Source organism: Mytilus galloprovincialis, chromosome 14 (genome assembly GCF_965363235.1).
Source record: "Mytilus galloprovincialis chromosome 14, xbMytGall1.hap1.1, whole genome shotgun sequence".
In the NCBI taxonomy this organism is placed as follows: Eukaryota; Metazoa; Mollusca; class Bivalvia; order Mytilida; family Mytilidae; genus Mytilus; species Mytilus galloprovincialis.
In genome coordinates, this window is record NC_134851.1 from 27,036,219 (window position 1) to 27,050,720 (window position 14,502).

The 14,502-nt window shown below is 31.6% G+C and overlaps 1 long non-coding RNA gene across 1 annotated transcript in view; it reads left to right on the forward strand.

Moving 5' to 3' along the window:
• The window catches only part of LOC143058705 (uncharacterized), a 37,735-nt gene extending 24,615 nt beyond the window's left edge, over positions 1-13,120 (forward strand). The window contains exons 3-4 of the long non-coding RNA XR_012973199.1: positions 9,643-9,753; positions 12,621-13,120. This is a non-coding gene — a long non-coding RNA (uncharacterized LOC143058705). The remainder of the gene's footprint in view (positions 1-9,642; positions 9,754-12,620) is intronic.
• The last annotated feature ends 1,382 nt before the right edge of the window (positions 13,121-14,502 follow it).

Genomic DNA, 14,502 nt, shown 5'->3' on the forward strand with positions numbered 1-14,502 from the left:
TGGAATTCCCTCATTCAAAATTCGTCAAAAGGTATAAACTACAAAATTTTTAAGAAAAACTTGAAATTGAAGAATATTTTAATATTTTGGACTTCAAAGACACTATTGTTTTTTTGTCGATTTCAAACGACTAATACTAAGTTGCCGATTGAAACAGGAAGATGGCAAAACGTAATCAGAGAAAACCGCTTTTGCAGTCTATGTAACAATCGACAAATAGGTGACGAATATCATTTTATATTTGAATGCAAATTGTTCAATCAAAAACGAAAAGAGTTTTTAACTGCATATTTTACAAAACGGCAAAATACAGTTAAATTCTCTGAAGTTATGTCAAGTACAAGATAACCAGTTCTGAAGAAGCTTTGTTTTTTTTTATAGAAAATATAAATACTTGTGTTTGTCGGCCCGTGCTTGTACTCCTGGCTTGTAACTTTTGTAACCTCTCTCGCTTGTTTTGTACATATTGTAAATATTTATTGTTGTATTTGTTATCTCTGTACCGATGTTATGCATTTGCTTTATGAGAATAAAGATATATATATAGTAACTTCTTTAAATATACACAAGTCATAATTACATTGGCCAGAGGGTAACTTGATAATTAGAGGATCAAAGGATTTAATTAAGACAATCCAAGACTGCTACCTCTATATTTTATTATACATATCTTTATTAGCCTCATTTAGGGTGATACAGCAATTGCAAAACGGGTAGATACGATCTGTAATCACATAATTAAACTAATCAAAAGTTTATTTAGAGTAACCATATGCCGGATGAACAAAAAGTTTGCCATTTATTGAAAAACAAATGGTTTTATATAACAAGAAAACTTCTCTAGTATTCTAAACATTTATCACGTACCCCCTCCCCCAAACCTCCGCTTCAAGCTCTAGATTCGCGCCTGCACATTGTGAATTATATTTCTTACATCACGATGCTTATTACATTATAAAATAAAATGGTATTCATCTTCAATTGTTGAAATAAAGATGAATTGTTAAAAAAAAGCATTGACATCAGTTTTAAAGTTATTGTTCATAGGAGACAGTTATGATTTATAGTCTCTTTTTAAAACGTAATATAATTTTACCTCTTGGAGTTTTTCTATATTACTTCTGTAATCGGATGTTGAAGAACCCCACGGACACCACATACTCGCATGCATATGTCACTCATTCAAGGTATAATGATAATATATGTAAACTCTTGTGTTGTTAACAAGGAAATTAAATCTCAAAAGCATTTTTGTCTCAATTTGTATCTCAAAATAGGGTTCTTTAATTTAAAAAAAAAGCTTGCATAGCAATTTCCTTAAAAACAAAATATAACAAAGGCAAAGTTTTAAAACACAAAATTCATTTTATTTTTATTTTTCTTTCATAAACTTGAAATTTTACCACGCTAAACCGTTAGGTTTATTCAACAACAACCATTAATTAATCAATAAGTAACGATAAAAAGACAATTGTGTATTGGATTAGGTTGATTGAACATGATGATTAGTGAATTTGCAATAAGCCGTTGGTCACGTGCCGAGTGGCACGCGTTGATTAAAAAGTCATTTAACTTCAAAATTACAATATCTATTGATACCTAACTTTACAGATATGAGGTATTTAATCATATCCTCCTATATATCCATATTCTCTGTGATCTTAAAACATCGTTTTAGTTTCCTTAATGCAAAAACTTTCTTCTTAGTCAACGCCATTAAGAATTCCTTTGCGGTATTTCTACACACCGAAATATATGGCCTTATTGGTAAAATACCCACGGGGGGGGGGGTCAACTTCCTATTATTGGGTATACGGGGATGTGCCAAAAATATGGGTCATTATTTTGCGAGATTTTATATAAGAATGACCCTCCTTTTTAATGACATCCTATATTAGTCGGTTAAAGAGCTCACCAGAGCTCATGTTTTCTCTGTTATTATATGTATATATGTGCCGACTCTAAATAAAATTTACTTACTTACTTACTTATTAAAATGCATTTACGTTTGATAACTGTATATTGATTTGGGGTATGTATTGGTCTACATATCATAATATAAATATGCTAAATTGAGAATCTTACGTTATAAAATATATGTGCATCAAACGATGTCAATTCATATATAAAAACTTAAGGGTATCTGGTATATTTATGAATGATGAGTGATGATGAGTTAGTGCTTATGTAGGTATGGGTCATATTTTAGATATTGTATATAGAGGGAGGGTAGGAGGGGTCCTGATCCCAAAATCCCGAGCTTAAAAACACGAAATCACAAAATCCCAGGCTTAAAAAAAAACGAAATTCAGAGGTCCCGAAATTTTAAAAAGGAATTCCCGGATCGCGAAAGGGTCAATCCCGAAATCCTGAGCTTAAAAACACCCGATCCCGGAGTCCCGATAAAGGTCATATCCCCCCTCTATATAAGTATAGGTCATTCTTTCTTAAATTTTTATATAACTATAGGTATTGAATTTCAGTGAATGTTATATTAAAATGGGTACGTTTTTTTAGGCAAAAATGGCACACCCTACCAAAAAAATATCGAAGTTACCCCCCCCCCCCCCCCCCCCGTGAAAATACCACAGTACTTAGTGTCACTAATAGTCAAATTATTGTGCCGTGAAAACTGAAAATGAAGTTTAGCGGGACATAGGAAATTACAAATTACAAAAATATTAGAATTGTTTACTTACATAGTGTAAGCGGGAATCTAAAAAAAATAAATAGTAACTATAAAGCGAGATCCGTGAACAGAACCCCCAATGAGACCCCATTAGTTGTGGCTTATTTTTGGTCTTTTTAGCTAGTTTCCTTCCCCTACATTACATGTAAGTTGATCGTTTTTGTAAAGCAGCACTCGAGGTCTGACAGTATATTACCAAGAAATGCACAAAATATTGAAAAAGAAGGTTTAGAAAATTTAAATAATCATGGTATGCACACACACTCCCCTGTCAGCACAGACAATTATATTTTTGTAAACGCGCCAAACTAATTTCTTCCACAGGTAGACAAGCTTTACAATGTTGATGGTGGTGAAAATCTAGACCAAATAATTATGACGTCTTGCAAGGCTATTTTATTTCTGGAACGCTTTCCTCTGACGAAGCCGAAATGTGAAACCAAACCAACAAGAAGTCTAACATTTATAATAGAACTGAATATAAAATCGAAATGTAAATGGGGAATGTATCAACAGACCAAAGAGCAGATAGCAGCCAAAGGGCACCAATGGGTCTTCAATGCAACGAGAAAATCCCACAACCCGAGGAGGGGTTCCTAACCAAAGACAAATGGGGGGGGGGGGGGGTCCAACTACATGTCCCCATTCAATACAATACAATACAATATGCTTTATTTGAAAAACACTCCGTCACATTGACATGTGAAACAAGAGGTAAATTACGAAATACAATCACATACAATTAAAAAAAACCAAAAAAACTTAGAAATAAAATATATGGAAAATTACTTTATATTATAATATTTTAACATTATAATATTTTAGTTAACTTTGAAATGAATATAGACACATTTTTAAATAATAAGTTAATATTTGTCAATGACAGTTAGTCCTTTCATTTTTGCTTAATTCTGATATTTCACATAGTACTCTGGAATATGCTGATTTCTGATATTTTTTTTACTAAATAAATAAAGAATTGCATTCAAATAAATAATGGAATTCATTGCCAATTGCAGTTATAAACACAGATTGCATGTCCTTTCTTCTTTTGGAATGACTTATACCATCTTCCCAGCTCTACTGGGATTTTACATTGCAGCATCTTAATTTTGAAATATATTTACGTTCGAATGGTGTTAAATTTTAAAATTCAAATGCATTGATCGTCCAATAAAGAACAATGTAGAAAGGGGGGGTTCCAACATGTCCAACCCTCAGACCCTCCTGGATCCCTGCCTGTGAGGCATGCTTTAGCTTGCCATTAAACAAAAATGTATACTAGTTGAGTGATAATGGACGTCATATTAAACTCTTTGATATTAAAAAAGAAACTAAAATAAAAATCATACAAAGGTCACAAAGGCCATAACTTCTGGCTCCTGACGTGGGAAAAGTGCAAAATGCAGTGGGGATGAAAGCCTTTACTGTAAATTCCTGAAATTACAATTATATAAATCATCTCACATCTTTGCGCATTTCTTGAAATTGGTCATATTAATAAATGCATGCAATATTTTCAGAAAATTTCAATATATTATAGGCTTTTTTAAAAAAGTCAATCTTGTGCATGATTTATCAATGATTATACTTGCACATTTAATGCATGTTGTTCTCAAAACTAAGAGGTGTCTATGCTATTTATGACAATTTTCATGGTTCAGTGGTTATAGTTAAGTTTTTGTTTTTTGGTCTGTTTTCCTCATACTTTATGCAATAGGTCTACTATATTTGTTGTATGAAATGATTGTAAGGTGTACATGTCTAGTGGGATGATGTCATCTGACCTTGACCTCATTTTCATGGTTCAGTGGTCAAAATTAAGTTTTTGAGTTTTGGTCTTTATCTATTAAATACTATAAGCCATAGGTCAACTGTATTTGGTGTATAGAAATATTTTATGATCTATATGTCAGTGGCACAGGTTTTATTTGACCTTGATCTCATTTTCACGGTTCATTGATCAGTGTTTTTGTGATTTGGTCTATTTTTCTTAACTATAAGTAATAGGTCAACTATAATTGTTGCATTGAAGCCTTGTTAGCTGTATATGTCTGCCTGGCATGGTTCATCTGACATTGACCTCATTCTCATGGTTCATTAGTCTTTATTTATTTATCTTGGTTAATGTTAAGTTTATGTGACAGTTGTGATAAAGCTTTATACTTAGGACTATCAACATATTATCAATGATTAGTAAAAGAAGGCGAGACATTTCAGCGTGTGCACTCTTCTTATTAAACACGCATTAATATACATCATGTACATTAAACAACAAAAAAAAATATTGATGCAAGATGCCATTCAATAATAACTTTTACTCTTTTATGTATAGGACAAGAACTATAGAAGATACAGAGAAATTATAAACAGCAGAAATGATAGGCAATTTAAAATTTGCAGAAGCAAACTAAAACTAAATGGTAAGGCCACTTTTATTTATTTTTTAAAGTTGTTGAACTTGAAAGATGATAATCATGATTACTATAAAAATTAAAAGATGTGGTATATTAAATATGAAAACTATCATGGCTTTAAGAAAGCAATTGTAGGCCTGTGATGACCTTCAATAATGAGAAAATCCATACCCTATAGTCAAAGTAGGCAGCTATAACAGACCCAAAGATGAAAAATTGAAACAATCCAACATGTCCAAACTGTAAAACTAATTGTCTAGTTTATTACAAAATAAATTACAAAAAATAAATATAACCGGTATGAAACAACAACAACAACAACCACTAAATTTTAGTGTCAGACTAAACTTACAAAAACTACAGGCTCTGAACTTTGGACAGGCACAATAGGAATATGGCAACCTATGATGTAAATTTCCTGCAAACACAGACTGGACTAATGTAAATCAACTAATTTTTCGTGACTACTTTATTTTGCGTTTTATACTTTCTAGCTAATTATTTTTCGCAAGGTTCAAGTTTACTTAATGAATTTTAATAAAGAAAGATACATATGAAAAACATTTATTGCTGTTTCTCTCTCCATTTATAACATTTTATTTGTTTATTTTGTGTATTTATAGGTGATCAGACATCTTGGTTTTCATGATCAATAGGTCATTACTGAAGAGGAAACTTAAAGTTGAAATTTATTTACAAAGTGCATAATTGGATTAATTTGAACTGGAATGTGTGCTTTCCTACAAAAAAGAAACAGGAAATTTCATCATTATCACATGATAATGCCAATAAACAAAATGGAGTTCTATCATAGATACACAAAAACACTATTGCATAAAAGCAACAACATATTATATATATTATTCGAAAGAAAGGAGAATGCAGAACAAATACTATTTTGTTGTTGAAAAAAGGAACACCAGGTTTATCCACTCATATACATGTACATGATATACATCGCTCCCTCATATCAAATATACGGAAGAAGATCATTGAAGAACAATTTGCAAAAATGTTTTCTCTTAGAATTGAAGGAAAATGTTAAGTGAATGGAATAATGTATTCACTGAATTCTTACGTAGTGGATTGAAAACTGTACACAAGCTGAAACAGAAGAACATTTTAATTTAAAATAACACGAAAAGTGTATATTTTATTATTTAACCTGCAAATATATAAACAAATTCTTTAGAACACCACAAATGGTATGACATTCAAATTGGTTGCTTATTAATGTATTGCATTGAAACAATTACAAAGAAAACAGAATCATTTGCTACAAATTTTTTTTATAAATCATAGTTAAATTTTATAAAAAGTATGAACAATACCTAGATCTAAACAGTCAGACTTTATCAATTTTCAATGTCATTAAAATGTTGAGTCAAACATTTATGAAAGCTTTGAATATCATTTGCATCAACTATACAGTCTTGTAATAATTATATTCATACTGTTTGTATACATGGTATAGCGAAGAAATGTTTAACAAGAACAAATAAGGGAAATTTGATGTTCAGAAATTTCTTTAGAGGAAATTTGAAGAACAATGATTTCATTAGAGGAAATTTGTTGTCTTGAAGGAAATCTTTTTCCCTTGAAAAAACAATTTCCCTTGAGGAAAAAACAATTTCCCTATGAGGAAAAATCTTTTTCCTTTAGGGAAATTTGATTTCCCTTGAGGAAAACAACTATTCCTCTAAGGAAATTGTTGAAAAAGGGGCATAATTTTTTCAACAGTGGTGCTAGAGCCAAACAATTTTAGGACAAATATCAGGGAACCAATACCAACCAAGTTATCAACTTCATTTTGACTTAACTCCAAAAATTAAGGTGAACAACTTTTGCACTCAGCGGAATTGCAAACTTGTCCCGGAGACAAATCTGCTTTTCTGAGATGTTTTACAAGGTTCCAAAAATGTGTTATGCCCTACAGCTTTCCATCCAACTAAGGCAGAAGTATGTTCTCTTTTATTCTCATATACCCAGTATTTGCAACAAATTGTAATTTTTCTGAAGAAAAAAATTCAAATGGAAAATAATGTTTGTATTGTAATATAGTATGTTCCCATGGGAAGAAATATTGTTCCTATGTGAAAAAAAATTGTTCCCATGGGAAGAAAAATTGTTCCCATGGGAAGAAGATTTGTTCCCATGGGAAGAAAAATTGTTCCCATGGGAAGAAAATTTTTTCCCATGGGAAGAATTAATTCCCATGGGAACTTTTTGTATTCATCTTTTCCCATGGGAACTTTAAAGTTCCTATGGGAACTCTTAAACTTCCCATGGGAAAAGTAATTTTTCCCATGGGAACTTCCAATGTTCCCATGGGAAATTCTAATATTCCCATAGGAATTATCAAATTTCCCATGGGAAATGTACTTTTAATCAGCTGCAGTGACAACAGTGACAACAGTGACAAGTTGGGACATATGGCATTTTTTTAATTTTTCAATAATCTATCACTGGGCAAATTTTTTTTTTGATATCTTGTAAACCGACAAAGTCAGATTTGCCGATACCGGAATGGCAGATTTGTCCCGCACAGTGTTCAAAGCTGACTGAAATAAACAGTGTTTGTTTTGATGATACAATGTATAGATAAACAAATTCCATAGAAAGACTAATTTTAGAAAGTATGTTACGAATTATACAGTGTACAAAAGAAAACACAAAATCCAGGCAAAATCTGTCATTAGGCTTGTAGAATATTGACTTATATTATAATAATGTTTTGTTATAACTAAGAAACAAATACAATAATATAACAAAATATCGATGCAGAATGCAGTCACTACGACGTGCTCATGTTTGTCTGTTTGCTACTTTTTTCAACGATGTGCCGAATATCATGATCTAGTGCACGCTTAACATTTAAATACCGACTTGATTTACAATAAGTTTTCACCATAGAAATATGTAGTTTGATTATATAAGTACATATTTTGCAAGAAATAGTTTGTTAAAAAGCAGATAATATAAATATTAAAAATACACATACATGTATATTCAAAACATATGAAACTTGAACATGTGTACAAAAGACACTATGCCTACTAAAGGTTTCACATTTCAATGTTAAATGAACCCTTTAATCTTTGTCAAACACATGATTATAAATCTAATATGGGATGGACGTACAGACAATATCACATCCCTTAAATTAATTTAAGGATAAGAAGGGAAAAAAATGAACATTCTGAAGAATAATTGTCTATGTAGAAATAATGATATATTACATAATTGCCAGGATGAGAGAGTTATCAATCAGAGTTTTAAACATGAAGATATAAGCAATTTTAGGTCACCATACAGAAAAAAATCTAACCGTATAGTCAGCTATAAATTTCCTGTTTAGAAAACTGTTTAATTTTTCGAAAAACTAAGGAGTTCTCTTCCAAAACATATATTACCTTAGCCGTATTTGGGACAACTTTTTGGAATTTTGAATCCTCAATGATCTTCAACTTTGTACTTGTTTGGCTTATAAATATTTTAATATGAGCGTCACTAATGAGTCTTATGTAGACAAAACGCGCGTCTGGCGTACTAAATTATACTCCTGGTACCTTTAATAACTATTTACATAACTGGGTCAATGCAACTGCTGGTGGACGTTTCATCCCCGAGGGTATCACCAGCCCAGTAGTCAACACTTCGCTGTTGACATGAATACCAATTATGTGGTCATTTTTATAAATATAAATTTCCTGTTTACAAAACTTTTAATTTTTCAAAAAATTAAAGATTTTCTTATCCCAGGCATAGATTACTTTAGCCGTATTTGGCACAATGTTTTGGAATTTTGGATCCTCAATGCTCTTCAACTTTGTACTTGTTTGGCTTAATAAATATTTTGATATGAGCGTCACTGATGAGTCTAATGTAGACGAAACGCGCGTCTGACGTACTTAATTATGATCATGGTACCTTTGATAACTATTATATAGTACATTTTGCAAAAAGAAAAAGACAGAAAAGAAGTAACATTTACCACTGAATAACAGGTTCCTGACATTGGACAGGTACATAATAGTTTTTGCGGGGTTAAACATGTTCATGAACGCTCAAACCTCTCCTTACCCTGAAAGGAGTTTTTTCAGTACATCGACAGAACAAAGAGTAAAAGTCAGTTGAAATTTACCTTATTCAATAAAACGGTACGAAGCATAAACAAACTTATAGAACTATTAAGTGAATATAAAACAAATAGACAGAAGCACCGTTATTAGTTCTCAATTTCTAAAAGTTACTAATGATAAATTATATTAATAAATTCTTTTCCGCAACATACTGAAATTTTAAAACATATTGTTTAAGTTAAGTGTGAATAATTTCCTTAAAACAATGTAAAACAATTGCGTTAAGAAAGTACACAGGAAGAATTAATCTATAACCCATGCATATAAATTCGAGAGGATAAGGTCTATCGAAATATCTGTACCACATGTAATACTTGAGGTGTATTTTAAATAAATAATTACACTCAAGGACATGATTGATTTGGAGCATACTTTCTTTTCTTTTAAAATTTAGATGCGAACTTTGAAAGAAAAATAGAATACCTTGAAGGACGGATAATTGAATTGGAAGAACCGCTCAATATGTCATCGAAACAAAACAACGTTACTAGATTATTCCAAAAAGGTGATGTCAGCATTTGTTATGTGTGACTATTTATGAGATGCTTTGTATTTGTCAATGAGATGATAACTCAACAAAAAATATGCAAAAAGGCAGATGATGAATACCAAATTAATGCAATCTTTGAACGAAAAACAAAAAATACCATGACTAAACAATTTACTAAACACTACATATATACAACAAAACTAACAACAAGAAAGTCACTAAAGACTTGGTGATCTCAGGTTTTTGAGAAGGGTATAAAGATCCGTCACCGCTAGTGACATCTATCGATTAATTAATCTCAACGCATAAGACTGTGCGGCATATTTTCAAGAATTACATGCCCATAACTTGTTATAATTTAAACTTATACTAAAATTCTTTACTACCCATACCTTCCCTTTGTGCTTACTTCAGAATTTAATTTTCACTGCAACAATGTGTTTGTACTTGTGATATCCCAAGGTATGTCTGTATGATATGTAGCATAGAGGGGAACCAGTACGTAAACAAACGAAATGTCTTTGAATATGATATATCTCCCCAAAGAGTTTGGTTTGGGTAACTGCTGTATTTACAAATAAAATCTGCAAAGTGCAAACTAGATAGTATTTGTACATAAGTAACGATGCATTTGGTTTTATTTGGAAGGTAATTTGTAACATCCGTTTATATTGACATTTATGAGTGTGCACTTGATATAGATATATCGATAATTTTATTTCGCTGTTGTTAACAAAGCACCTCAAATTAAAATTACAAATGTATTATCCACGTAGGATGAGGAACCATTCGGTTTTTTTTCCAACTTTATAACAATACATATTTCGTTTTGTTATAACTTGCGTCGGATAGAAATAGACCTTACGCAAATAAATATCAATACATTTGTAAACCTATTATGGTTGAAGAAATGTCTATGCAAAGTATGTGACTGTTTGTTGAGTTGAAATAAGAACAGTACAAAACAGACCTAAATTCATTTTCTATTTCGTATATTAATCAAAGTCTTATATATAAACTTGCATAAGGTTGATTTCTATCCGACATAGCTCATTAACGTTAAAACAAAACCAATGTTAGTACTGATAATAATTACAAAAATGAAGCGTACCCTTACAAAAAAGTATAACAAAAATGCTGAAATCCATGGTATATTGAAAAAGAGAAAGTCCGTCAAAAATGACAAAATCTAATGCTTAAAAACAACTGCTATAATCCTGACATGGAACAGGCATTTTCCGGAAAAAATAGGGGTGGGTTAAACCTGGTTTTATCGCTAGCTAAATTTGTATGACAGTTGCTTATAGATCTGTTATATTGATAAATATGGATAAGGCATCCAAACAGACATACCCATTTGTTACCTTCGGCTGTTGTCTGCTGTATGGTCGGGTTGTTGTCTCTTTGACACATTCCCAATTTTCATTCCCAATTTTATAAAAGGTTAGTATGACAAGAATCGGGATTTGACGTTCAAAACTGTGTAAACATATATCACAGACATACAACCCAACTGACAAAAAATGTCGAATAAACAAACAAATTAATTAAACAAAGACGCCTACAAAATGGTGTAGTAAATAGATATAGCTTATCATGAATGCTTAGACAAAACTTTGGTACGCTAGACGCTAATGTCGCCCACTTATTCTTATATACGCAAAGTAAACAATGGCGTCAACAAGGGAAAAGATGGTTAGCAACCACATTTTTGAATGTAAACCTTTTTGACTGTACAGGGAGTATCTGCTTCAACATCTGAATTATCGTTAAGGACGCCAAAAAATTAATAGAATATACTATCAAAACTCCCTTCCAGTAACTCTTTTTAGATGAGTTTATTATATAAAATTGTTTCAACTGGATGGTCTTTACTGATGGGGGATTCTGTTTGTCAGCTCGTTCGTTCTTCTATCTGACCTACTTTTTTATCCGGAACTGCATCTAGGCCACTTATCAGAACGCTATGAAACTTTCACATAATTTGTCATCATATTATGTACCTTTGCTCCTTATAAGTATTTTCACCGAACGAATTATATGGTTGATGATTGATTGATTGATATATAATACCACTTTCAGCACTACTGTGTAATTTCGTGGCAAATGAAACGTTCTCAGAATTAGCAACTTATCATGTTATTATGCACCTTCTATTTTGTTTATTGGTCCTTAATAATAATTGGGATTCCCTTACTTAATTAGCGGTGACTCTTCAATTGCTTTTTTTTTGTAGAGTACATTCTAAGAATAAGGGGGATACATTGCTAGGCCAAGTTGAACTTATAGGAAAGTTGTTATCTTACTTAATTATTAACTATCGTGATTTGTTGATATCTGCAATATCTTAAATGTTCGTTTAAACTTGAAGTTTGGTAGAATGTACATTTAAAACTTTATTGTTTGTAAAAGTGTTGTCAACAAAAGAAACTGCAACTCCTATGTCCAGGTTGCAATTCAGAACATAACCTTGAATCGCAGAATTACTTAGCCGAAAAATCAGCGAGTATATTTGATGAATACATTGTAATTTAATGTTGTGTCGTTGTTCTCCTCTTATATTTAATGCGTTTCCCTCAGTTTTTGGTTTGTTACCCCGATTCTGTTTTTTGTCCATAGATTTACGAGTTTTTAACAGCGGTATACTACTGTTACCTTCATTTGTTGAAGTAATCCGTGATGATGTACAAACATGTTAGTATACACAGATGTTATTGTTAACCTAATCACAGATTAAATGCAACACTACTACTAAATCATCAATGGAATATAAATGACTATGCAGTGGCTTAAACAGGATATACACGTTTCCATATATTTCTGTATACTATTTTTAACTTATAAACTATTGAAAAAATAAGTGTTATTTTTCTCTTTTTCAGTTGGTTTTACATCATGTGGTGGATCAATTGCATCTGAGAGCAGAATAAAGTTTACATCGCTGAGATCATCTCATGGTATTAATGTGTCAACTTCGTATGATGAAGGACGGTTTTCTCCTAATAAAGCAGGATTTTATTTAGTGCTGTCAAATATTCTCTCAAATAGCCAGGACGGCTACTTCATTCGGAAGAATGGTAACGAAATAGCAAGGGCTTGGACCCACTATAGTGACTCGCATACCACTCCTAGATACACTGCCTCTTTGGCAGCCTTTGTGCAATTGTCTTTAAATGATGTCATTACAATTGAAGGCAAAAGTGTGGATTTTTCAAGCTGCCTTACAATGGTGCAACTTTAAAACAGCAGGAATATGAATACATTTATGTATACTATCAGTATCTGAAAGTTGAAATATAACGAACGAATAATCAGTACAATCATTAGCAGAAAGTTGCAAGTTGCTAATTCTTAAAATAAGAATAAAAAACTTTTAAAATTTCGTGCATCTTTAGTGTTTTTTCTAGAATAATCTCCAAAAGAAATGTATACCCCACTTCCACCGCACAAAAACACTCAGGAGTGTATATAGAATCATATATATGCAGATGTAATTTTCGGTGCTTTATTTGGATCGAAGATTGATTCCTGTAGATTTCATTTGGACAAAATAGGTGACGAAAATTCAGGATCTAAGGAAATGACATGCAATATTAAAAAATGGTTGTCACTTATTTTGGATAATCGATTTTACCACCCGATTATATAAAAGACTACAAATAAAAAACTTGATTTTAAAGTCTTCATCAATTAAAAGTGTCTTTTCAATATATATATTCACATATATAATTTTGAATATTCCAAATTGTTGCATAACTTGTCTAACATGTATAACATGGACATAAAATTTGTCAAAGTTTACATCTATTACATTCTAAAAACTGTCAGGTTTTCCTGTTTTTGTAGATTGTAATGATAGAAATAGCAAATTTTGACTAAAAATAATGATGTTTGTTCATGAAATAATTTAAGTTTCCTGATGTTATCATAAATCTGATGTTTGACAAAGGTTTCACTTTCCTGTTTTCGGATAATGAATGATAAAAATCAAATTTTTATCATTCCATTTTTTCAGTTTCATAATAAAATCATGTTTATGAAGTTTCAAATACTCTCATCATAGATACCAAGGTTTAAATTGTGTATGAAAGACTCGAAAATCACAAAAGCTTAAAAGGTCAAATAAAGTTCGAAGTTGAAAAGCATTGAGGATCCAACACTTCGAAAGGTTCTACAAAATACAGCTAAGAAGAGTTAAATAAAGCAACAGCAGTGCACCGATGTTCAAGTCTCATAAATTTTATAAATAAGACGAATCATGGAAACAAACAAAAAACAACTGAATAGGTCGCACGAACTCTAAAAGTAGCAAAAACGGTTGCATCGACTGGGCAATCATATCCTGTTGTGAATTGTGCATGAATAGCCCATTATGCGAATCAACATTTTGTCAAAAATTGTGTCACAAATCCTGCCAATACATCAGTTTAGTGTGCACGAGTGTAGAATATCAATTGCGATCTGTTATCGCCGTACGATTGAGAAGTTGTTAACTGCTTGAAAATTGGAAGTTAATAATTGGAAAGTTTAAGTATCACGTTAATCACAGACTCAACAAAACTAGCACGCGATAGGACCTATCTTGAAATAAAAGTCACCAAATTTCTAATGCATTTTTAATCAATTAAAAAATGTTCCATGTTTGATCATACCATACGGAAATTGCATTTTAGGATCTATTGAATAATTACGTGATCGATGTTTACTTAACATTAATTGCAAATGCATAATTCATATATGCAGATGCAGAACATGCTAATGGGT